Raw genomic sequence first — 27,458 nt, 5'->3', positions numbered from 1 at the left:
GCTTGAGGCCTCCAGGCAATGCAGCCCCCTTTATTTTAAGAGGAACGCACCCACCTCAGTCCCAGTTCACAGCGAATCCCAATCACCCTGCCTATTGTGAACAGTCCCCTGTGCATTATCTCATCAGCCTTTGAAATCATACCAATCTGTGTCAAACATTCAGGGATTTGAACGATAGGAGACAGAACAACTACGCCTAATCAGAGGAGAGGCATTGCACGGAAACTATTTGACCATTCCTGCAGGATAGCTGTACTGAAAGTGTATGGGTCATCAGTTTAACCAGCACCTCTCTGCTATGAGTCCACACCAACAATGAGACAGAGGAGATTGAGAATGGGTTTCTGCTAGCTCTGCATTGTAGCTTGAGGGATACAATCACTGCTTGGCTGCTCTCTGCCTGCTTCATCTTTCAGCTGTCCACATGCCACTGCTAATCCCTCATAGAACCAGAGGAAGGCGTTGGGATCGTCAAGTGGGTGAGCTGGGTAAAGACAGGAAGCTGGCAGGCACATATTGTCTGGGTGAGAGGCAGTGGATGACTGCAACAGACTCGTCAGGAGAGCTGCGTCCTTCCTCTGGGTGTGCAAGATTTCACAAACTGCCGGTGGTGTTTCTGTTGGATGTGACCCTGCTGACCAGCAAGTCTCCTCCTGGCCCTCTGCCTCCCAACAAACACTCAATCCCTGCTTAGTTTGGCCCATAAAGTGCAGGTTGGGTGGTGGCACTGTTAGTTTAACACTATGTATATGCAGGTTGAGAGGGAGAAGGGACATTCCCATTAAAGAGCAAACAATGATACTGATGCTCATCTGGTGTTGATTGACAAAGGAAATAATGTCAATCACTTAACTACAAATATCAAATTCTCTAGTTTCACCTTGCCAATTGCATCTTGTTTCCTTCTAATATCCATTTTATTTAATTGTAAACTGAAACCTCTACGGGTTGTCAAGTTAGCTGAACAAAACAAACAATTTGAAGACATAATTGGCATGTTATAAATAACACTGGCATGTTATAAATGCAAAAATGCCTCAAACTGAAGCCAGTGGGAAAGTCATTAAAACCTGCACTTTCTCTAATGGCCAACGGGGTGACTCCACTGGCTCCAAAAAAAGTCATAGAAAATTGTAAGAAAGTCTATGAGAAAATTATCTTCTCACTTCTCACACAATTCATTGCCTCAGTAAACAGTTTCCTAATAAGTTTAGAGTCTCAATCACAAGTTTCAAGTCCTTTTCAATACAGCATGATGTTAATTTTGTAAATTATGGCGACAATTGTTGGTTAGGTAACCTAATCAAGGCGTAACCCCAGATTCACACAGATATCAGTATAGCTGTAGTCGTTGCTATTTCAGTTTGTTTTCAGCTTAATAAAGTTAACATTTTGGTTGCAAAAAATCTTGTTCAAGTAGTTGCACTCAAAGACAATCTAAGGAGTCAGATGTTCAGTTTTTCACTTACACTTACACTTTATTTTAATGTCTTTAACTCTGTTTTTCACTTGCCAAAAATTATCATTGGCAATACCATAGTTACCCATAGACTGTAAATGCACCGTGCTACCAAAGCTAGCAGCTAGCATTAGGATCAGATCCATACTCTTATCCAAATATGGTCACTTCTGGCTCCAAAAGTCTGTGTGGGCGACAGTCAAAAAGCCATACTCAAGGCTTCAAAACAGGAGTCCACAAACCAGTGGTTGACGTCATGGTGGCTACAACCATTATTTTCTTACAGTCTATGGTGAATGTACACTGAGTTATACACTATCATCATGTCTACACACATCTACTGTCCACATTAAGAGAGAAGACGCATAATAAAGGACAGGTCACCACTCACCACTTCATCTCTGTACAAACAATACATTCAACATTCTGTCTTTATGTGCTTGTTGTGACATGAAGGGGTTTGACTCTGAATTGAAACAGAGTTGAATGGTTCGGTAGGTTAATGCCATATAGCATAACTGAACACATAATTGTTATTAGCCAATATAACTTCTGGGTAATAATTTCTGAGAAGACATGTTTACCTTGGGCAGCAAGCACAGCCAATTAGACCATGTCAAGGCTGCATAAAAACATAAATAAATGCACACACAAGTGTGTAGTGGATAAATATGACATGAGTGTCAAGCCCTACCATTATGAAGACACTTGACAACAAAGCTCTCAGTGTAGTCACAGAGATAATATGCTCCTTTATCATTCAATAAGGCAATTTTCTCCGACAATAATCTCAAAGACTCATTCCAGTGGAGCCTGCAGGCAAACAACAATATTCAGGTGTCTCTAATACTCTGCTTTGATATCAGTAAATATGTGCAATTCACACTGTGAGGGGCAAAATGAGAATGGACCAGAATGAAAACCTTATATTAAACACATAGAGGAATACATTTTAGGTCACCACAGGCAATATAAATGCCCACACCCTGAGCATGTCTGCCCAGCTCTGTACATATTATATACAACTCCTCCATCCTTCCTCTTTCTCCTATTCTGCACATTTTCCAGTGCAGGAAGGACCCTATATCAATGTATATAATACATCAGCGACTACCGTCGTTAATTTCTTCTCTCTTTCTCATTCTCTTTCCTGAGGGGTTCCCAATGGCTGTCCAGAGCACATGTGTTTTGGTTTACCTAGAGCGGAGCCCTATCTGAGCCCGGGCTGAGAGCAGACTGCAGGCTTTGTCTGTGGCACCATTAATCAACTGTCCTTTAACAAAAACAGAAAACCAGATGAGAGACAAAGGGAAGAGACGTGGGGGGTGGGCCCTTATTTAGGTGGAGAAAAAAAGGCAGAGAGGGTAAAAAAGAATGAAGAGAGGAGAGACGGAGAGGAGGGGGGGATGCTTGACCCAGATCCAGGCCTTTAATAAATCAAGCAGCAACAATAACAAGCAAAGTTTTCATGTGGCTTGACTGATTAATCAGGCTTTTTTTTCCGACATGGGAAGCGAGGGAGTCTTTTCTTCTTTTTCTGTCTTGTCTGTCTTGTGGGAGACTGCAGAGTGGTTGAGTGAGTCTTTTTATGTTGGGTGTTTATGTCTTTATGCTGCAAGGTTTTAGACGTGGAGGCCTGCATGGTTCATGATTTAACGAGAGGAAGGCCTTCATTTCATGGTGCAACAGGGCAATTTCGCCGAAGGTCTCCGGCTGCATTAATGTACAGGAAGGTTACCTGGAAGTTATGGAGACTCACATTCCAGACACCCACGACAATGTATATACACAAAGGCAAGCATGCAGACACAGGTTCCTTTCCTTATATATAAGCAAGCGCTGTTTTTACACACATACACGCACCGCACACACTATCCACACGGTGAGCCACAGGATGTGAAGCAGCCCTTTGAGACTCTTTGCGAGGTGCCGATCGATGGGCATTGAGTGTGGACAAGGAGGCCTCAGGATCGATAGGGGGCCATTACAGAGATGTGCCTACTGGGACCTAGGAGAGATGGTGTGTGTGTGTGTGTGTGTGTGTGTGTGTGTGTGTGTGTGTGTCTGTATGGGGTGGAGTGGAGATACATCTGGGGCCTTCGATTCCGTCTTTCTTACCTCGTTGGTGAGAGGTTTTACTCCACGTGAGCGCCAAACACACATACACACAACAAGGACATATGAATGTAGGTAGACGAGCTTTAGTTAAACGGAGAACATCACGTACTCTGCGTTCGCCCGCTCGTTGACGTGCATACACACACACCGGCTAATGGCATCCCAAGAGACCTGCTGCCACATAAGAAGTGCGCATCCTCGTCTTCTTCTCTCAGTCTCCTGTTTTCAGTGTCCTTATCTACAATCTTCCTGTGGAGGGGGAAGATTCTCTCTGCCTCTCTAACTCATTTTTGTTGCTATCTTCTCCTCAATTTCCTCCTCCCCTTTCTTCCACAATTTCTCACTCTCTCTCTCACTCTCTCTCTCTTTCCTTGCCTCCCTCCTGCGCGCTGCAGTGTCACCAGAGCTGCCTATGCTGTGCTCTGTCAGTGGAACAGCTTGATCCTAAGACTTTCTGTCACCCTCTTCTCTTCTTCCACTCCTCCCTCCACCCTCCACCCTTCTGCTACCTCCACCTAAGGAAATGAATTCAGCTTGAGCCAACCATAACCTGTATTTAGATTAGCTGTGTAGTAATAATGTGTTGATTTTTCTGTGTACCCTAAAATGTTATATATTGATTGGATCTAAAAAGCATCCATTATCAAAAATATATACTCAACATATGTAAATAGAGAGCATTTAGGCTATTAAAAACATGCTACACATGCTAGTGCTGAACCCATGAAAGTACACACAGATGAACCAATCATGAAGGTGACAGAAACCAGTGAGGCAGACTGTGAGCTGGCTCTTGCATCCATCACCACTCCAAGAAAAAAAAACCTGAAAAAGATATTTACTATGTAGTATATTTAATCCTCCTGGTGAGAAGGGTCTCCTCCCACCGCTCGCCCTTGCCCTCTTTTCTGCGACCCATCTCCACCCGCCATTAAAGGGTCGTTGAAAATAGTGCTTTTGGATGATGTTGTGGAGACGAAGAGCTATTAAAAGTCAGGCAAATGCCTTTACCAGTGCTTATGAAATTGCACTGAGGTGCCATGTCGGCTCCTGCAAGTGCTGTCCAAAAAGCACTTCTGTAGTTGATCAAAAAGAATGTACATGCGCACACGCACACGCACACGCACACACACACACACACACACACACACACACACAGTTTCTAAGCTCAGCCAGCAGTCCCTCTTGGTTTGGAAGGCCATAGCAGGCTATAACAACTACAGCCTGGCTGGCCTGTTAGTAGTGGGCCCTCTGTTTCAGCAATCTGGGTTCTCTTTGCCTTTGGACAGGGACCAGGTCACACTGCACAATACACCACTGTGTTTGGAGAGCAAAAGAGAGAGAAAGAAGGAGAAAGAAAAAGAGAAAAGTCCAGTGCAGAGTCTCTTTGTGCATGTATATATAAATAAGCATGTGTGCAGGCATGCATGCGTATTTTGGTTGTAGCAATACTGTACGTGCATGTGAGCATGTGCATGCAGAATGTATGTGTATTGTGACTAGTGGGCCAACCACACCCTCTCTCTCTCTCCCATACTGGATTGCAGGGCCTCATTCCCATCTCCCAAACCTCCATCGTTACATCATCATCGCTACAGCTTTTTGCTACCTCAGCACAAACTACCATTTTGGGACCCCTGGCAGCAGTTTCCCTCCCTTAGGCAACGTTTCAATGGTGTTGCTGGAAACCTCAGAGAGGTCAGCGCACCACAAGTAACACACATCACTGTCATTCTGAAACAATACATTGGAGAGCAATCATGTCGGCCTATGCAACTGTGACGCCTACAAGGAAAACAGACTGCAGATGCAGAGTGAGCCTGTGCCCCTTTAAGAAGCACAGGCGGCACCTGTCCCTTTAAGATCTATTTCTCACAGCTTGCGGGTGCTGGGCTGAACGGGCTAGCCTGAGCCGCGCTGCGCTGCGCTGTGCATGTATGGTAACAGGGGGGAACCGCGCCGCCCAGCCTGCCAGCCCACCACAGGGAATATGTTTACGTTTCCTTGCTGCCAAGTTCCTGTCAGGAGGCGCCCCAAAGAGGAACTGCAGACTACTCAGTACTGTTAGCTACGCCCTCTTGCCTAGAGTGGCTGGGGTTTTTTGCATACAGTATCGGGTGGTGCTTTGTAGCAGCGCTCAAATCCAGGGAGGTCTCGTCATCAATTTCAGCCCTCTCTCTCACACACTCCATACTTGAAGCACTCACTCTGTTGATCCAAACCGAGAGTTGAGGGTACCAAACGTTACAAAACAAGTTATAACAGAGAGCTTAATTTATTACCCTTATAACAAATTAATACTAATTTACTGAAAACACAGCACATAAAAAAGCACAAAGGCATAGTTTCATTAAAGCAACACTTTACGAGTGGCACTTTGTTATGTTGTGGATTATGGGTATTGTAAAAACTGAGCACCACCACATAAAAACACAGTTAACAGGATTGGTAAACTCATGGGCATCAAGTCAAGCAGTTGTGGGGAAAGAGCTAAATCTAAATTACTCTCTCACTAATGCAAAAGAGCAAAGCACTCTGACTTCCAATAACACACACAAACATTCCCTCGAATCATGACAAAATGCGATCCGTTACTGCCAGCACAGCAATGACTGGCTCGCTTTTGCACGCTGATACAATGCCTCAGCCTGGCATATAGATGTAATGTCTTGAGTCATCTTCAATATATGCGGCCCCACTGTCAAGCAAGGTCAACAAGTGCGTTCGTCTCTTGATTGCTGCGGCCACACACAAGGTTGTTTCTGTGCAGTAAAAGGAAAGAGTCGTTCGCTCGCAGTTATTTCAAGGACGTGTGCCGTTTGTCTTCATACCATGCGTGTATATGTGTGATGTCCAGTCAGCGTGCGTGTTAAGAGATAGACAAATGTGCGAATGTGTGAGTGAGCGGAGGAAGGAAAGGTCAGACGAGGCCACACGAAGGGGCGTGGGACCCAGGATGGCGAGACAGAGGAAGAGATAGAGAGACGAAAGGGGAAGAACAAAAGATGGAAGCGTGGATGGAAAGACATAGGCTGGGGTTTTGAGGGAAGGGGAGGAGGGGCGGGGTGAAAGCAAAAACAGGAAGCAATTTATGTCAGCTTGGATGGCGGGACAGCGCCCACTCCCTGTCACGTGCTGGCACATTTCACTGCTCTTTGACTGTACAGCAAGAAAGTCCCTGTTATTCACACAATGAAAGGTATGCCAGCGGCTGAGTGAATGAATGCACGGTGGGGAAGGCTCCAGTTCCTTTAATGTGACATGTCAAACTTTTCCATTTTTGCACTGCGGGTGGAGTGCAGACTCCCAACGAAAAAAACTCAAATTAATTGAGCAGCGCTGCTAGTTGCCCACTTCTGCTATTCTGCTGATGGTGAGGAAGTAAGATGCCACAGAACATCTTGTTATTCAAATGCATTACAATAAATGAGCTCAGCAGCACAAAATATCAACTGAGCTTGAAGTAGTTCACTCAACTAGAACCCACCAAATGTTGGGTTTATTGGCAAATGTAACAAATCAAATCAGTTGATGAGAATGTGGAAGTAGTGAAAAGTCATTATTTGAAGCACAAATCCGGCAAACACTACATTCAAATTCAGTACAATGCAAGAACATGAAAAACAAATGTCGGAGCAGCATTAATGTGTCAAAGGGACAGCTAAAAATGAAGTAGGAAACCTGCTGTAGGATGGTGGCAGGACGGGAACAAAAACAAGTCTGGCTAAACAACAAAAGTGTTGAGGGCTGATTATTAAACTCTGTCTAGCTTTAGAAGAGAATAAGAAGCGTCATTGCACGGGAACAACTGTGCATAAACAACACATTTTAACTTCCCTCAAGTTTCCATGTGTGGAGAGGAGTTTAGAAAAAAAACACAACTGAAAAAAAACAAAAAAACACAGGACTCCCATTCTAGACAGAGGGAGAGGCAGCAGGCTCGGCAGCCACCACGACCTACCGCACACAGAGTGTGAATCATTAAAGGCATGTGTTCCACATCAACTGCTGGGGCTGCTTCCCAACCCACTTATGAGACTGGATCTAAATTATGACGGGGAGGGGGGGGTTAAAAACCGCTTTATGTGGAGATGAAAATACGAAACCTGCTAACTCAGTGACAGAGTGAGCGGGAGAAGGAGAGAAAATGGAAAGGATTGCATGCAAGTACTGGATGTACATTCTGCCAGATCACAAAATAAAACAGCCATGAGTAAATGAGGCAGCTAATGGAATAATTATATGATTTCCAAAAAGTGTGACGTATCATTATGAACAGATGAAGTGAATAAGGTTTTATGCTCTCTAAACAACTAAAGGAAAAGCCAACTGAATCGAAAACTGACCTACTTTAATTCCTACATGGTTTTCTGGCTGCCTTCACCAGTTTCTAACCTCACAAAAGCTAAGACAACACAGTGGGATCACTTTCCCCAAGAAAACAAATCAATGGATGAGGAAAGACAAAAGAGGGGAGAGAAACTCAAAGTTTAAGACTGAAGTGCCAGGCTTAGTCTTGTCCATCAGGCAACCAATGTGCCAAACTGGTTGCGAGCATAGAAGCGCCTGCCAGACCGCTTGTCATCCCCAGTTACAACACATGGACATCTCCTGTGGGTGTGAATATGTGTTTGTGCATGAAAAACACACACCCTCTGGTGTGGGCACCCAATACAGGAGGTGACACAGTGTTCTTCTGGATACCATTTCACTGTATTTGCTTTTGCTTGGAGACTGGTATGGGGGAGATGTTTGTCTAGGGGTAGAGATCACCTTGCCACAGGTCCAGGAAAGAACAGAAAGGACACAACAGGATGGTACAGGACAAGACATGAAGTGACAGAACAGGAGAGGAAAATACAAGCTGGTACAAAATGGAATGGGACAGGACTGAAGGAGCATCAGTCCACAGGCCTACAATTCAGTTCCTCCCTGTTGGTCATTAATACAGCAAAATTCTGCCAAAACAGGATGAGCTGAAATTATGAGAAATGACAGAAAAAAATGAATAGTACATTACTATTATTTCTTTCAGTGGATACAAGGGAGATAAATCAGGCCTGATAAATCAGTTCAGTGATGGTTTAGGTTCTTCTAGCCAGTAACTAATGATGAATGGCTGTTTCTGTTTGGTCTTTGTCACTTTAACATGATGGAGCAAAGCTCCCTGCTGCCAGCTCCAGCTCTGATGCAACAGACCCAGGATTAGACTTGATCCTACCACTGGCGGCATGCAGACCACAAGATACAGCACCTCCTCTAAACGATACAGTGTGTATATGTATGCGTGTGTGAAAATGATTCCACAGGTTTGAAAAGATGCCTGGCTGTGCAGAAACAGTGACCTTTGCAATGGCTGTGAAAAGAGTAAAACATATGACGGGGGGTGGGGGGGGGGGGGGGGGGGGGCACAGACAAAAGACTCGAAATACACATTTAGTGCGACCACAAAACCGACATGGCAGTCACATGTCGAGGAACAATGCTATTGTATAGAGAGCAAGATGGCGTTTGGTACCCACAGACACAAGTGTGTGTAGAAGTCCAATTATCCAGAGTTGACAGGAGTGACAAATTCGGGCTTACCCCAAAAACGTCAATCTCCCTGTCCTTGGCCAAGGAAATCTCCCCTTGAATCGATTGCAGCTCCTAAGCTCTGAGGAGAGAGGAAGAAAGAGAGAAAAAGATATTTGAAACCAAGAGCTTTGTGGTCCTTATCCACGTGCTGCAGACTCAGTGACTCCCTAGCCTCTCTGGCGCAGAACTGCTTCACTACAAGAAAACTCTTACACTCTTTTTCCTTCCTTCACTCTCATACTCCCTGTAATCTCCCCGCCCTTTTCCAATAGATTGGACTTTCTCACTCGCTACATTTGTACCCCAGACATCATGTGAAAAGTGGAGTAAAACAGTGCTTTTGTGGTGTGTGAATTACCTAGGGCCTAGGCAGGCACAGTAGTGCTTATGGCCACAACTCAATTACAGCAATGTGAATCAGGTGGCGGCCTAGAAATCCCCTTAGCCTGATGCACAAATAGGGACACAGAGGCGCCTTCATTGCCAAGACAGAGACAAATCTAAAGTGGCGTGTCATCACTTCATAGAAGGACAGCTAGGCCGATGCTGCACAGATGAATGGCCGCCGCAGACGTGGATCTAGCAACACTGGTTAAGAGCGAGTATGTGAACAATACCCTTTTGTTTGGCCATGTTGCTAAAATACCAAGTGTTTACCGATACGTCTGGTTACAGATCTAAATTGAAAGAGTCACATGTCACTTAGGAAACCTGATAAACGCCACCTTTGTGAGGCAGAGAGCATGGAAAATGCTCCGCGGGATTGTTTTTTAACCAAAAACAACAGGATGAAAATTACAGTATGGTGGTTTGCACATGTTAAAAGGCACTTTGTTGGATTTTACAGATCCAACACAAATGCCAAAGCTGAACAATCATGGTCAATAATATTTGAATAGAAAATTGGTGTGTGTCAAAAGCACTGAAAGCCAGTGAGGTTACCCTGTCTTTCTCTTTGAGGAGAAAACAGAGCATCTCTTCTTTTCTTTTTTTTAAAAGCTTATACTAACTACAGGATCCCTCAGCTCCTATAAAATGTAAAACTGTAGACCAGACTAGGGTTTCCCAAAAGCAAGAGTAACCAGTGACATTTGAAACTGTGGTCTGTCTGGGCTTATTTCACTTCACTTGTCACAGTGAGTAAGAAAGTTTCTATATTTCAGTTAAGAAAGAAAACAGCAAAGTTATATCAGGACAGAGCTCTGCTGACAGCCATGGTAATGACGGCTCTTTGGAAGGGTCATGATACCACTACAAAAAAAAAGTCCCCTCCTCCAGGCCCAAGTAGTGCCATTTTACAAGCATCAAATGAATTTCACACTAATTTGTTATCACAAGCTCCTGCGGACAGTCGGACAGCAGAGATATAATTATAGCATTTTGACAAAAATAAAGCATTCATCTTTACTACAAAGACTGTTTTATATGCACGCCACACACACTTCCAACTGGCCACTGTACAATCCTCAATTCGACGCTAATGAGGAATCACGTACCAAAGTTCACATGAAGTGTTTGGCCGATGGATGCAACAGGCTCTGCAGTTTCCTGTGCTAACAAATATTGCTCACATGCATCAGCAATAAACTCACCTTCCTGCTACATGTGTGTGAGAAAGGAGCAGAGAAAAATTAAAAGACACGTGACTGCCATGTGTTCCTTGTCAAGATCATCTGAGTCCTAAAATTAACTCTGGATTTATGCATTGCAGACATATGTAAGATTTGTATTGTGTAATAGCACAAAACCCATTCACAACTGGGCGTGAAAATACATTATGAACACTTTGTTTATATGCAGTCAAATGCATTATGTGTGCAACAAATACTACCTGGTATTGTAAGATGTTCTGCGCCCCCCCAATTTTAATAAAATATACTGAATAATGCAACGTAATCCAGACCTCTTTAATAGAGATACAGACATTCAGCATGATGAGATTTGTTTTATTGGGCTCCTGTTTGCATTGGTCAACAATATCAAATACTACTAAAAGTCAATGTCAGGGACATGACTTTAGTTTACATTTACTGACTTTAAATGGGATTTGAACTATGTATAATAACATTCACTTCAAAGGCAAGTCTTGCCTTCATTCGGCGGCTCTGTTGAATTGCTTTGCATGTGACAGTTCTAGTAATAAGTTGCTGGTTGTCACACCAGCTGAGAACACTTTAATGTGTCCCTCCGGTGTCCATTACGAGCTGACAATCAGCCAATCAGCTGGCCTGTGCCCAGCCCCTGTATGACTCCTCGTCTCATTTCCTGTCTCACTGTACACCCTCGCTTCCTGTTTGTGGATCTGAAGGGTGTTTAAAGGGTGTGTTTTTGCTGGTCCACTTGACCAAGAACAGCCTCATTTAGTAAAAGAGCAGGTAGGATGAAATGACGTGCACATGTACGTATGTGTGTGGATTGGGCACGCATGTGTTGTCCTGGGAGCATGTACACTAATTCGAGTGGACAGGAGTAGCCTGGGGTAATCACATCTTTATCCTTGCTAAGGGGTGAAGGCAACTCATTGCATACACTCACCTATAATGCACACACACACGCACAGAAAAAGGGAGCCCTCCCTGCTGGAGCCTTGCCAAACAAGTCCATCTGCTTTTGAAATGGGAATAGAAGACCTAATTCTCACCAAACGGAAAGGGTCACCTGATCCTCCATGTACAGCCCAGCATCAGCATCAGGGATGCTCAAGTGGTGATGGTTAAAAAGGTTTGATGAGTGGGGGGCTATCCAGTCTTAAAGTGTAATCATCCATCGGGCATGGGACATTCAGTGACTCGTTGTGACAGCGGTAGCCCTCCACTGTCGATGAGTAAAAATGTTTTAAAAAGTGATTGAGCGTACCAGCAGTCTCTCAGTGCGTGGTTACATGGGACTGGCAGCCCTGCGGCGAGAGTCATGAGCTCACATTCAAACAGACACAATGTGTTGTTTTAACTCGCTCGGCTCTATAAAATTCCAGCGGCTTCGTGCACGCGCGCACACACAATATAAACCCCTCTCCTTCAGGCACTGACTCTCAGCGGTGGAAACCCCCTTCAGTCACACATAGATCACATAACCTCTCTTGACATCGGAGGACAGCACTCCCAATGGAAAGATGCAGATTCACACACGCTGAGTGCCGGCCAAGGCTCCAGACTGCCATTGTCCTTCAGAGTCATCCAAACAAAACAATGAAGAGGGTCACGCAAGGCCCCCTGTGGAATGGTAAATAACCAGAGAGAGGGAGAGTCAGAGAGGAAGAGACGGAGAGAGAGAGGGGAAGTGCAAGGGAGATTGAGAGAGACTAATCCACTGTGACAAGGTTATATGGAACACCAAGTACAAAATATGATCATCTGGGGGCAGGTGAATTCCACTAATGTTCAATCATTCAAGAAGAAACCGACATTGCTTGAATGGAAAATGTGTCAGATCCATGATGAACAGAGTAAAAACACCTATGCAAAGAAGTATGTAAATGATCTCACCTCTAGGTATAAGGAGTTATAGTTACTATAATTCCATTCAGCTTAGAGTTGAGAAGCAATATTTTATGTCCGGTAGTAGAATAACAGTAATTTACATTTCATAAAGTAAGACAGTAGACATTTAGGCGGGCATTGCTCTTGTCAGAGTCATGCACTGGCAGAAAAGGGAGTAAAAAAAACCAAACAATATCAAAGGCTTAGTTTGTGGTGATGTTAATCTTTCATTAGTGCTGAGTGACCCTTATTATAAAACCATCTTTGTTGTCATTATTCATCTGGCATAAAATGCTACCCTGTTAATTCAGACTCAGGATGTTGACAATAGGCGGTCTACAAAGGGCTTAGAAGGGACAGTCCCCCTCCCGATTGGTCTTTCATATGCTAATGAAGGAGCTGTTTTTGGTTTACTGGCCTGGTTGGAAATGATTTAGGGCGACACCGGTGCTCAGAGCCTTTATGTTTAGGCTGGCCGCGGGGGCTCATATATCACCCTGATCATTAATCAATTAGCGTCTCCTAGCCACCTGTCGGACACATCGCCACACAAAACATTCCTGCCCTTGGGCAGTTGCTAGACGATGATCATCAGTAGCACTGCCATTACCTTCCAACCCCTTGACAGCCCCCCCCCCCTTCTTTATGGTAATAACCTGATGGATTACATAATCACACCCAAACACTGCCCGCAACGACAAATGCTCCTCGCCAAGAGAAGCAAATGTGAGTGGAAACTGCCATGATGGGTTTTTTTCATTTATAGGTCTCCCCCCTCCCAACTCAATTGAACAGCAAGTTTTTTTTAAACATACATTTGCCCTCCGCTGTCACAAACAGAAAAGAGGGGGCAGAGAGAGGAATTGATGCCGACCTTGAAGGAGAATCAATAAGCTGACGGCTATTGAAAAGTGCTGAATGCACACCGGCGCCGCATCCTCCATTGTTTTAAATGCAACTGCCTCCAGTGGGGTATTGATGGTTGTTTTGTATTGATGACGTGCCACGGTGGCCAAGCACGTGCGAGATGGAAGGGTCTAAAATATCAAAGTCTTAGCTACATTAGAACACGTCCAGAAAAGTAACAAACTGACTGCTGACTTGCAAGTAAGTCAGCAAGAAACTAGACAGTTGAAACAAACACACAGTGGCTTTCTAAGAGCTCATCCCTTCCACGTTCAGCTTCGATCACAAACACCCGGGATCTAAGTTTATCAATGATATGGAAAGCCGAAAGAGAAAGAGAGAAGGAGGGGAGGCAGGGAGGGACGGGGTAGACGGTGAGAGGTGAAAAAAAAGTTGTGCTAAATTTTTCATGGTCTGAGTTGTTTGAAAACTCCATCAGGCTTTGTAATCTCAGTGGAGCCGCTTGAGACATAGCGCGGTGGGAGCGATGGCGATTGAAAAATTCCTCCAAGATTTCCGTTTAACAACTGCCTTCTGCCCGGCCGCCACAAATACCGTTTTTTTTTTTTTTTTTTTTTGGAAATTTGTATGCAAATTTGAACTCTCATGCAAAGGCCTGCAAAGCCACTAGACAATCTCTTTTTCACAGCCTCGCTTCCCTGACAATACCCTACTCAGCCCCACCCCATCCAAACCCCAAAAACCCTTCACATTTTTCACACTTTTTTTTTTTGTTATTTGGAACTAATTCTTAAAAGCAGCTGAAGAGATAAGTGGCACTAAAATTAGAGCCTAATCCGCCAACCCTCAATGTGGGGACATGGAGAAAGTAGATTTGTCAAGCCTTGATTTAGCAGTATTCTTTCATTATAAAAGTAGCACTCTTCACGCAGCTTAGCGATACGAAATGGCTCAATCAGTCTCATGTGGAACACTTAGGTGGGAAGGGAGGGATGAGGATGGGGTGAGGGCCTATCTGTGAACCCAGAAAACTTGGCATCAGACTGGTGCCATTATTGTGCTAGTGGCGTTGTTCCTACCTGTGCTGCACTCTTCAACTCTGAGGGTTGACTTTCAGCACCCAATTCTTACGGCTCCAAACAGATGTTTCACGGGGGAAAACGTGGGCCGCTGTGTAAATTGTGTATCACTGGGCTGTGTACTGAAAGGACTTTTTTTTTTGTCTTTTAAATCCAACTAGTTCAGGCAAGGAGCCAGCACCTGAAATTATCAAGTGGATTTTCAAAAGAACAAAAGCTCATCTGTAATTCTTTACACTGCTAGTGGAACAGCAGAACAGAAACCTCATCCAGCAGAGCTATTCTGTGTGTGGATGTGTGTGTGTGTGTGTGTGTGTGTGTGTATGTGTATGTGTGTACACACTCACAGCCCCCCTGTCCTTGCTATTTCATCCAAATTAATTTCTTACAGAAGATTATTTCCCTGATAATCTCCACACATTCTTCTACTTACTTATCTCTTCAGTAAAATCCTAAAACTGGCTGTGATATTAAAATTGCAGAGGTCACAACTAAAGCTGAGAACACAGAAAGGGAGAGTGTATCTGTTCTGGCTCTCTGTATCTAATCACATTCACTACATACATTTATTTCAGAGGCCACATAACAGATATTTTTGGAAAGATAAATCTGCAAAGGGGGGGGAATCTCACACTTGACTGCAAACCAGGAAACTGCATAGTTGTGTTGCCTGGTATCTGTTGGTGGACAAAATATTGCCTGAACAAGATAAAGGCTATCCACAGGGTACAGAGAGAAGACAGCAGGAAGGAGGAGGGTGATGGGCAAGAGGGCAAAGGCTTGACCTCTCGGGGTCAAGAGGTGATTAGTAACATTTATCATACCTAGGCAAGCTGCTAAATGAGAAGCCAGGGAGCTTCACTCTGAAGAATTCAGCCACATTTCGATGTCAAAGTCTAAATGAAGGCTGGGCCCACTACTGGCAACCAGATGCCCTGTGTTTATGACAGAGACAAATATTGGAATCCCTAAGTGGAAAAACATGCCATGCTGGCACACAGCGGCAGCAGTGAAACGTTAAATCATTTTGACGATTTAATGAGCAGGGCCTGGATCAGATCAGAAGTTTAAATACCTGCCAATGCCAATATAAAAGCTTGTATTTCATGCTTCATGAGAGAGGCTAAAAAATAAGTCTCATTCGATAGGGAAACAATGGTTGGAGGATGAAGGGGCTGCGGTTGTGGTTGAGGGGGAAGCAAGCTGCTCTGTCTTACCCCTGATGAAAGCCATGCAAGGTATCTGAACACAGGCAATCCATGGAGCCACAGCTCAGCCGCACTGACATTCACATGGAGGAAATGACAAAGAGGCAATTGAGTGCCGGGACCAGATTTGGCATGGACTTGTCAGAAAACACCCCACCCCCAGGGGACTGTCCGACAGTGGCTCTGTGAAGAGGCATGGCAGCCCAGCATTGTTTCACTGCTCTGAACAAGTGGACCAGAGTTTGAGTGGGCATCCTGGGCCAGAGGCCAACCCAGAATGAAAACACGCTGTTGTGCAGAAAGACAATTAGGACACACTCACGCAACAAACATCCATCAAAGCGGGGACGACAGTTACTTTCACAGATAAAACAAACATGGCCTTCTTGTTAGCAATTTCAAAACTTGTGCATGGGCAGAAAATCTAAAGTGATGCCACTTGAAGTGAAATGGACAAACAAATTAGAGATGGCATCCCATTTTCATAGCCCACACCTCCAACGCACAAAGATTTATAGTTTTCACTTGCAAATCCAACCTCTAGAGAGCCTCAACAGCCCCAATGCGGTTAAAATCTCCTTCTAGGCATTTGGACAGGAGGCGTCTGCATCACCCAACTATTGTAACATCGTGGAAATCTGACAGTTGAGCTACTTTCTGTTTTAGTTTACACAAAAGAAATCATAACAGAATAGAAACAAATACAGTCCCAGGAATTATCAACAACAAAGCTTAAAACTGAACTGAAGCGAGCAAATTGAACCCACAGCCTCACAGCAAGGGGTGAGTGAAATACAGGAAATCATGTAAACACTGTACAATAACAGTCAAAAACAATACAAAAGTCTAAATACACGTGTAAATGAAATTTGCCTTTACAATCATTTCACCCATCCGTCAACTTCTTGCTCGCTCGCTCCGTGCTCACATGCTGCAACAATGCACACCTGTTTTCACTTTGTAACTAAGCCAGCAGATGACTTGCAAAAACACTACAAGCTGATCAAACATTATACATCCTATTATCACCACTGTAACGCTGCTGTTTCATGAAGCTGACCCGAATGGTTAAAAAGGAAAAAAAAGGCCTGGACTCAATGATTTGACAATTTAGACGATCCGATAATGTTGTGGAAGGGTTAGCAGGCGAGGAGGCTGCCTTTTCTTTTTTTTTCCACATGTGCATAGGTGTGACAATGGGCAGAGCTCCAAATGCTGTGCAATCTGTTTTCTCCCCATTTTTCACATTCCTGCATCCACCGCCGCCGTGTTTACTGCTGATTCGCGCTGATGGCCTCTGTGCTGGGGGGAGCGATGGCGGGACGGTGTTTTTTTTAGAAAAGACGTAAGGAGCAATGAGAGTCATGGAAATCACAATCAAGGTCTGAACAGATTTTTTGGGGAGGGGGGTGGGGGGGGTGGTCAGTCATTTCAAAGTGTCAAAGTGGGGAAAAGCCCAGGTGGAAGTAATAACATTAACAATGGTGCAGTTCCATTTAGGTGTCCCAGAAAGCAATAATGGTGAGTTATAACGCACAATACCAAAGCACTGGAACTGGAGGAGCTAAATGGGATGCAGCCATTATTGATGTTATTTATTAGACCTGTGCTTTTAATGCTACGATGTGTCAAAATGTCTGCAGCGATAACAGGTCTTTATCAGACATGACAAATAGGCACTGGTATAGTGAGTCTTCCTCCACTTCTACTCCACATTCACATTCATATGAAACAGACAAGAGCAGCTATATTTTCTGTAGATGGCCTTTTATACCTACAATCCTTCTATAATATGTTGCTGTTGTTGACGGAAGTGCTGGTGTAAACACGATGTACGCTTATGAGGGCCATTCAGGAATGTACTTGACTATAACTTCCTTTTCAATATCTCTGTTTATGAGGTTGCACAATGCAATCTTTGAGTCCATATCACACTTAGATTTTGAATGAGCCACGGACCCTTCTGTTGAGGCCAGTGTTGTGCTGCCGGAGACTTATGTAAGTTACTAAAAATGGGTCACAAGTTAGCAACACAAACCACCCAAGATAAGTTACTTTGGTACTTTCACTATTCTTTTTTTTTTTTTGGTGTTAAGAATTTCATACTGTAATGCTCTGGTTTTTCCCTCCACTATATTTGGCTTAACATAATCTCTACCAAAGACTTATATCAATAATAAACTCATTAGTATTAATAAGTATAGCTATTGATTTAAGAAGCAAATCAGTCATAACACTAATTGTGTTCACAGTTAGCAAGCAGTTATTGATGTAGAAGTTTTCCAACAGCCTTACATTTCCTGTTACAATAAAAATCATGTATCATGTCTCAACGTGAACTACAGGATGGAGATTGAGGCCATTATGGCTTTTTTTAATACATTATATAAAGCTCAATCTATTTTCAACCCCTTGTTTATCTTAATCCCGTTGGGCTCCTTTAAACACTGGAATCTATTTCTTAACACACAGCATCTCGTTGCAAGTGTGTGAACAACTCGGCAGCGTGAACAAGTTAACAGTAGCAGGCCGTTTCAATTCATGTTTTCCACCCCAAGCAAGCAAAGCTGCTCTGGGTTAAGAGCGGGTTGCTTTGCCTCTATTTCAGGGCCAGTCTGCAGGTGGACCACATCTCTGGAGTGCTACTCTTTGCTGAAAACTGCATTTGAAATTCAGTGTCTTGTTCATTTTGTGGATGAGGAGAAAATGTCTAGAATCTGTCCAAACCATCCTCCAATGAGAGATGCACACTTTTCTTTCCATGGATACCATAAAAAAATAAAAACAGACCACAAACTAGCACAGGTAAATATGAAAGGAAAGCAGTGATGCTAGGTGTGCCTTATTAATACAAAGTGAATCTTCTTTTTTATAAACTGGATTATGTAGAAAAAACTAACATCACACAATCTATCAGAAGATACTTATTATTAAATGAGATTTGGGGAATGGCAGAGACTTGATTAGAACATCCCTACCTACAACAGTGTACAAAAAAACAACTAAAATGTGAATTGGCAGTGGGCACCAAGTTGAGTAGGCAGTGAGTGAGAAAACTAGGACTGGCTGATGTGTACAAATGAGAGGTTCTGTGAAATCACCCTGGAACACGGAGCAGAGCGGTGCAGAGAAGCCTCCTGGAACACAGTCAACACATTTCACACACGCAGGGCCTGGAAACAACACGCTTGGGGCTTCCACCTTCATTTAGATGAAAATGGACCTCCTCGAGAGGAAATAAAGCCATTTTTAACACCCCCTCTCGCTACGAGTCGGCCTCCCGTAATGTGCCCAGTCAATGGACTGTGGGTCTATTCAACTGCAGGCAGCCCACAGCACAGCAATAAATAATGTAGGGCAGCTCACATGAAACCCTAATCACCATTGTGCTGTCACCCAACAGAGAAGATTGCTTGTTTAATTTACAGCGCTGCATCTGTCTCAGTTCTGCCCAATTTAGTTTCACAATTTCAATGGGCAAGTACTTCAGGTATTTATCAATATGCTTTTCTCCCAATGCCATGAATCAATAAGAATGTAATGTCCATGTGTCTAAGTCTCTGTCTGTGTGTGTGTGTGTGTGTGTGTGTGTGTGTGTGTGTGTGTGTGTGTGTGTGTGTTTTGGGTGATGGTGCGTATGTGAGCCATGAAGTACAAGCAAGAAAGCTCTAGCTTGTGCAACAACAAAGGCTGACTGAGAAGAAGCCATCAACACTCAATAACCACAGCTCATTATTGGCCATATACAACGTACTTCATTACATTACTATTCCATTAGCATGCAGCCATTTGCATATTCCAGTCACCTCTTTGCAGAGGCTGTTGATCATAAATGGCAGCCATATGCTGCCTGGTGCGCCATATTACAGAATTATTACTGCGACACAAAAAGCCAAGAAAAATGGAAATTATGTTGACATGAAATGAAGTACAAAACCAATCAAAGGATACGCCATTATTGATGGTGTCTCTCAGTTTCACTGTCTGACTGAACGAGTATCATTTACACCCGGGAGTTATGCATTCTCGCTGACAACCATCTGCAGGCTGAAACCTAGTTTGCTCAGTGCATTTCTGAGATTCTTCCCTCATAAATACATGTATAGGCTGTGCAGTGTATTTATGGCTGAACCACCAACACAACAAAAACTATTTCATTAGCTTTCGCAGGAACATATTATGGAAGGTAAATTAGAGTATTATAAACCTGAACATACAGTAAGTACATGTGAGTAGCCTGTAATCATCTTTTGCCTCACTGCTTTTTGGGGGTAATTTTGGCTTTTTTGCCATCCACTATTCCAGCTGCAAGCACGGGAATCCAGTCATCTAACAGACTCTGTAGTGCAACATTTCAGCATGACAGTGATTTGGTGTGATGCCTCTTCACTGAGTGTGGCTGCACAGTGATGACAGCCTATGGAGACAGAATAAGTAGCAGCAGCTCACTAGCTACGTTGTCTTGGCGGGCGCAAGCCGAGGCAGCAGAGGAGCGCCATAATGATGCTATGAGCTGAACCACTTCCGAAGCGCTAGCTGCTGGAGCTAGCAGCGGCGAGAGCGGTATCATCTTTGTTCAGGACCATTATCTCTCTGCTGTGGTGTTCGCTTCACACTGATAAATGTGTCCGAGCAACTTGAGCTAATGTGCGAGCAGCTGCACCCACAGCAGCTGGGTAATACGCTGTCAACTATCACGTACGCCCACACAGGACACACAATAGAGAGGATTTATTCCAATGAAATCAGTGGTAAAACACTTTTGGTTTGTGTAATGCTTTGAAACTGGCCATGGCCACTGCACAGGAGACTCACGTAATGCTCTCCACGAGGACTGACGCAGTGTCACACACTGTCAAGCATCTTCATAACAGTAGTTAGATGAAGTGTGGTATGATGGAGAGCGGTCCAGCTGATAGGGAACCACTACAGTGTTATTAGATCCTTGTTGTTATCTGGAGCCGTCCAGTGTGGCAATCTTTTTGTAATATTCTATAATCTAAGTCTCAAATGCCCTTCAAAAAAAGAGATAAGGATTAAAATTATACCAATGTCAACAGAGTAAAAATGAAAACCAATGTAATATCATCACGATATCACACACACTTGGCACTGAGCAGCGCTGCTATTATCTAGGAGTGCGTAAGGACACATTGGCAAGTCAGACATCTGTGCAAGTGACACCGGCTATCTGGCTAGCTGTCTGACTCACAGCAGCAGTGGGTTAACTTGGCAGCTCAGCTGTACAGTGCAGCTTGAAAAAGGAATATTAACAGCATGTCCCCCAGTGCAGACTGCGAGAGAGCAACAGGAAAAAGGAGGACGGACAGAGGTGGAGAGATGGAGAAAAGACGAGGAGCAAAGGGGTGGGTGTGCGAATCCAATTTCCAGTGACAGTGTGCTCAGGATCACTGTTTCAGTGAAAGAACATATCATCTGTCAAAGTTAATGGCAGTGTCCTGGGGAAAATGAAGGAAAATAGAATGGAGACCATTCATTAAGAAGGTGGGGGATGGGGGTGTGTCGAAGCCACCGGTCTCCTCCACTGTCTCCCTGGGAAAATAAATATATACACAGGCCATTATTTGTGCATTTACGAGGTGGCACTGCAGCCACAATCAAGGGCTGGTTCTCATGCTACAGAGATAATATTAGCCTCTTCAGGCATCTGCGGACTCGAACGGAGAGCTATCACTGGGAATGAAGAGGTTAGCCTGGCTGCCTGTTAGGACGGCTGGCAGGCTGGCTAACAGGCCAGGCCAGGCTGTCTCTCACTCAGAGCTGTGGATGTACTCAGTGGAAGCAATTGATACCATTGTTTTATGGAGAGGAGGGTGGAGGGGGATTAAGAACCAACAATAGGGCCCTTTCACTGGAAATGTCAGCCGTCACGCCGGGGGACTGTCCGACTGGGCAGAGACACTTTCGTAAAAAGCCAAGGTACAAAACGACTGTGGAAAATAGTATGAAACCCTGTGATGGCGACAATGAAACGCTGTGACGTGGGCCAGAACACTCACATGCCAAATGGTCGAAATGCAATCTCAAACATGGGACAACAGTCGATGGGAAACATTACAACACTGATCATGTGAGACCATGTCAAACAGAAAGACATGGCTTTCTATTTATAATACCGTTGTGTGTAATCTGCTTGTATTTTTTTTTTTAAGTCAGTACAACAACTATGTCAATGATTTCCAAGGTCTACCAAAACAGTCTATTGTTTGAAACACATTTCCGATCAATAACCAGGATAATAGGCTATATGGGTCTTTAGCTCAGCCTCATTAGGAAAAAAGGAGACAAATGTGGCCTGATTCTTCAGGCAAATTAACGCAGCAAGGAACCTAAAATATCACAACCGATGATCCATTCTGGGACATTTTATCATGAGACTACACAATGGAGAGATACAAAGTTCTTTCTCTGAGTGCTTTGATAACCCATGGACCTCTTTGAAAATCTCGCTGTGAAGGTTTGAGGGGAATATAAACAGTGAGTTGAAGCGAGGTACCCTGCCGCTTTAAGGCTGGGATGAAACCAAGTTATTCTACCACTCTGACCTAATTGCTCTCTCGTTCTCCCGACATGAACACTGGGAGCTGTGCACTCTGACACGTAAAGATTATTTAATACCATCAAAGCCATAAAAAGAGAAATAAAAGGAGGCGGTGTAAAAGAGGGGGAGATTTAACCCTCACGTGGCCGACAAGGGCCAGGCTGGGCCAGTGAGCGGTGTGGAAAAGCAGCAGAAAAGAGAATCAGTATGCACAAGCAGGACTGTTTGAACTGCCGCCGGCCAACGCGAGTGGAGCTCCCACATCTCAACATCACAGCATCTCCACTCCCCCCCCCAAAAAAAATCCCACTCGACTTCAGCTACACTCTCCTGGTATCGGCTCCCACCCTTATTCTCTCCTGTTTTTCCCACACTCGCCCCAGTCCCTAAGGCAATGACTACGTCATTGGGCACTACAGCCAAACCACTGTAATATCCCAATTTATTTCTACTTATTCTGACAGAGTCGGGCCTGTTTCATTTAGGTCAAGACTGGTTTTATTAGTGTAAAGATACACTGCTTAGTTCCACTGGACTCCATTTGTAGCTTCAGTATATAAAATTATTTCTGTATTTGTCCAAAAATATTTGTTGACAAATGGAACCATTCTTAATGGCAACCTCGGCAAATTGGAAATGAACACATTTAAACATCAAAACTAATTCTGAAAAACCAAACCCATTGTTTTTTCCTACTCAGAGCGAGGAAAACTCTGCAGTTTGGTTTTCACTTCCTACTCCAGACACAGAGCTACTAGCACTGAAAATCTGACAGCATGTGGGTGGGACTGGCTAGAGGTGTTTACCGTTAAGCAAGCGCTCGGTGACATCTCCAGGGTGCCCTGCCATTGCGGGGAGCGTGTCTCATCTGTCAGAGCCTGATGAGTTTGTGCTGCACAGCCACAGCCTCGTGAGTCAGCCTGGCTCTTCAGCAACAGGGGAGCTAGCTGCTGTGGCGGGACTGTGTGCAGACCACTACAGACCAAATTTAAGCAAACCAAACCACTCGACACACCCAGGGCTTTTTCAGAGAAAGCTAGACTTGTGCCAAATGTTGCCTTGAGCATATCTCTAAAATCTCAAAAAAGTCTGAATATGTTTCCTCCTCCCTTGCTTGCTTGATTCACACTTTCACCTCAAACTTTTGGTGGTTTACATGATATGAATGATGCTATCTTGTGTCTGAGATCAAGACTATTTGCATGATTCAATGATACGATGACCTACTGAGCAGTACAGTTGACACCATCTATCACACCTGATAGTAACACGAGGAAGGAACACTTGCTATCTAGCGTGCCATGCAATGTGAAAATAGGTCATCCGGAATTTGAAAATTCAACCTGTGAAGTCAATTCTGGTTTCACACCATTACTCTAACGAGAGGTGAAGAAAATCTTAATTTGGAGAAATCTATTGAATCCAACTGCCTAATAAAAAAATTCTCCAAATTGTGACCAATTCTAATTTTTTCTCATCTGTTAAAAGTAATTTATTCCACAAGTGAGGAGGGGGAAAAACTGTCAACAAACATGGCAAAGAAAACTGACTCACTACTACTGTGTTTGTGAAGAACAAAGACTCAAAAAATTCCCTTCCAGTGTCACTCACACTTGACTTTACAATCTGCAGAGGAAGGAGAAGGCCCTGGTAAGGGAGTGGGGGTTGATTGTGAGCGGGCACACTGAGTTTGCCACTGCCTGCACCATGATGACACATTTAGTACCATGTGAAACCAAAGCGTGCGAGGCCTTAAACTGGCATTGTTCACACAAGTGGAGAAGCAACTTCCCGTTGATGGGTGTCAGCGAGATATTTGACAGTATCACAGAAAAATCCTGCCTTGTGCAACACAACTACACGTACAACACAGGGCAATTTAATGTTTAGAAAAACACACTTGAGTAAAAGATTGTTCACTTTTGAATATATTATTGTAATCAACTAATAAACTATTATTTACTCATATCTGCTCTACAAGGAGGCAGCATGAAAATTATTTCATAATTTCTCTAAACCTCTCTCGCTAAGTTACATTTATTTATGAATGCATAGATTATAATTGTCAGATCACAACAGGTGCAATTAAAGATTATTTTCATTATCAATCAATCTGTGGATTTTTTTTCTTCATGGTTTTCACTATAAAATGTCATGAAATTGTGTAAAAATGCCTGTCAAAATCTCCCAGCACCAATCAATTTTCCATTTTAGAAAACAAAACCATAATTGACCATCAAAACAGTTGCCTATAATTTTTTTCTCGACTAGTCAATTACTAACCATTGATTTCAGCTCTTCCTTACCTTTCACACAATCATTATATTTTTAGAATTCAGTGAGGGACATGACATCTGAAATCTTTATCAAATGTGACAGTTTAGTGGGCAGGTAAACAATCTGCATTTAGCCCCAACCTTTCCAATTATTGGAGATGGCGCAACATTTTAACTGTGAATCACACCAAGAAAGTAGGTGACAGGGCGGGAAAACCCTCAAACACACCAAATCTCCCACACAGTGACATGGCCTATCTTGCTCTGAATGTAACAGGTTGTCACAGAAAAGGGCATCTTCTTTCCACACAAAAAAAACACTTCTTTGCACTGCCATGTCTGCAGCCAGTATCACAGGAGAAGAGAAGGGAGATGTCATTAAGATTGAAGTATTATAAAAATCAATCAACAAACAATTAACCAAATACATGAAGTGTACAGATCGGATTGCTCAAATAAAAACAGGGAATATTTAAAAAAAGACTTGTCACAGCTTTAAATGGAGGTTAATAAGCTCCATGCAGACTGTCATCTGTGCTTTTACAAGACAACATTTTACAACTGCAGGTTTTTGATGCTGCAGGGTATGTAACTCAAATGTTGTAACACAGTCCTGACATTTAATTTGCAGAGATGCAGACACCTCAAACTGCCACATTATCTTGACAGGGGTTAATCGGTGGTGTTAACAAATTGGGGGAGATCAGCTGTCAGCTTGTAGTGGTACTTGAAGGCTTGATTTAAAAAGAAGAAGAAGGAGGGAAAAAAAGACAGAGGAATGCATGTGTGTTTTGGCTCATCAAGTGCTCAGCTCAGTATTAGGGCACATCAGAAGAATGCAGGCTGTGGTTGCCCCTCATTGAGCTGTCTGTTTATCCGTTTACCGCACACTGAGGAGAGGACGTGGGGTCTGGTATGATCGATATCAACAGCAGAGTCCACTAAACACTCGAGCAAAGTTAACCTCAAGCGTACAGGGGAGCCCACAACGAAGCAATACTGACCAAAAAAATGCAAATGCGGGGGAGAAAAAAATACATATTTTTCCACATTCCTGTGTCCTGACGCTGCAAAAACAAACTAGCTGTTGACGGAGTGTTTGCAAAAGACAAGACCGACAGCACGACGTGTTTTTAACTCCACATATCGGCACTTTTCTTAAGTGACAAGCGAGATGGTTAACAGAATGGCTCTGCAAATTGACTCAAGGAAACTGTCAGCGCTGAAATACAGTAATGTCTTTACAAGCTAACTTACACTGAACCGGAGAGCGTTAGCTTTGCATGCTAGCTGCTCTAACAACCGTCGTATCCACTGATTTAGCGTCGCTCGGACAGACACGTTATCGTTTCTTTATAACAATGTCAACGTGAACTTAGAAAGGAGTTTAGTACTGCATGTTATTCAGCCCCTTCCTGACAATGAGCAGCGTTTAATTAAAAAAAAAATCCTGTCATGATGACCGTGGCCATGCATGACGCATTCAAAATCCTCCAGGTGAAAGGGCGACCGTTTTTATACCCGGTTAGCCTCCCGTGGAGGCTCAGAGGTGGACGCATGCTGTCAAATGTTGACAAGCCTTCAATGACAAGTGGATGGTAATACCTGGGACCTGTTGACTCCTCCTCCCGGTCCCCTCGGGCTGCTGGTGGAAGTTCAGCCGCGCAGCTGTTTTTCTCCGCCGTGATATTCTTTTCAAAGTTTTCTGCCGCCGACTCTCATTCTCCAGACAGCGGCTTGGCTCTCACGGTCGCTGAGGGAAATTAGCTCCCCACTTCCCCAGCGCCACCACCTCCGCCCGCCCGCCTGCCCGTCCCCGGCAAACCGTAGGTAAAGAGGCGGCGAGCTGTTTTCACAGAGCAGGCAAGTTTGGCACGGCTATCGCAGAAGCAACCATTGCAGTCACCTTCTCTGGCTGTGAAAGCCAACACCAGCTCTGACCCCGCCCCTTTCCTTTTAGGAGGGCCAGTCCTCAAAAAGTGGATGATGTCCTGCTCTCTCCAGATGTGCTCACTGCTCTGCTCAAATGATGAGAGGCAGGACAGCTTAGATTTCACCTTTTCGTGTAATGTCCCAATAAAATGTACAAAAGTTCCTGTTGTTTTCTCAGCTGAGGAGCCAAAGAAACAATTCCTCCCTTTCATGTGAGTCTCTATTTGACTGTGTAATTACACTATAGAAAAATGTGTGTATGCAACTATTTTTGTGCCTGGGTAGTAAGTGTTATTTCCTAATTTGGTATGCCTAAAAAGCATAGTAAATTGGTATTATTCCCTATTATTTGCTCTTGTAACCTGGACGAAGATATTTTTAAATTTACTTATTTCAAATGGGAAAACAGGCAAGTTTGCACATTTTCATTTACATGAAGTCAGAAAAAAACGCCATGTAAATTAACATGTATTTATACTTAAGTTATACCACAAATTATTTAGAAGAGGGAGATTTCCCATTATACTCTAAATCACTTTCACAAATAGTCTCCCAGTATCGTATCCAGTGATTCATATGTCGTTTTTTCTGACTTTATGTTAATAAAAAATGGGCAAATTAATCTTTTATCCTGTTTGAAATAGGCGCATTTCAAAAAAATCACTGTCCTGGCCACAAAAGCAAAGTTTGGAGGGAATAATAGCCATTTTCTATACTTTTTAAGGTATAGGTAATTAGAAAATAAAACTTATGATCTACTAACGAAAAAAGAAGTACATAATTAGTTACATGGTGTTATGTAAATGGTATGTTAAAAGTAATGCAGCCAAACACAAGCTTGCAACAGAGAGTGTAGTCAGCCAAAAGGAAAACAGAGCAAAATGTACTGCTAATTTTACAC

At 43.6% G+C, this 27,458-nt stretch overlaps 1 long non-coding RNA gene across 2 annotated transcripts in view; it reads right to left on the bottom strand.

Annotated features, from left to right (window-relative positions):
- Positions 1–26,543, bottom strand: part of LOC128381327 (uncharacterized) — a 39,754-nt gene extending 13,211 nt beyond the window's left edge. The window contains exons 1-2 of one of the 2 annotated variants that reach the window (XR_008323538.1): positions 26,231–26,543; positions 9,100–9,233 (exon numbers count right to left, since the gene is read on the bottom strand). This is a non-coding gene — a long non-coding RNA (uncharacterized LOC128381327). The remainder of the gene's footprint in view (positions 1–9,099; positions 9,234–26,230) is intronic. The other variant, XR_008323539.1, reaches the window with a different exon arrangement.
- Between the last annotated feature and the right edge of the window lie 915 nt (positions 26,544–27,458).

Source organism: Scomber japonicus, chromosome 20 (genome assembly GCF_027409825.1).
Source record: "Scomber japonicus isolate fScoJap1 chromosome 20, fScoJap1.pri, whole genome shotgun sequence".
In the NCBI taxonomy this organism is placed as follows: Eukaryota; Metazoa; Chordata; class Actinopteri; order Scombriformes; family Scombridae; genus Scomber; species Scomber japonicus.
Note: the sequence above shows the minus strand (reverse complement) of the source record. Positions and strands in the feature narration are given on the sequence as shown.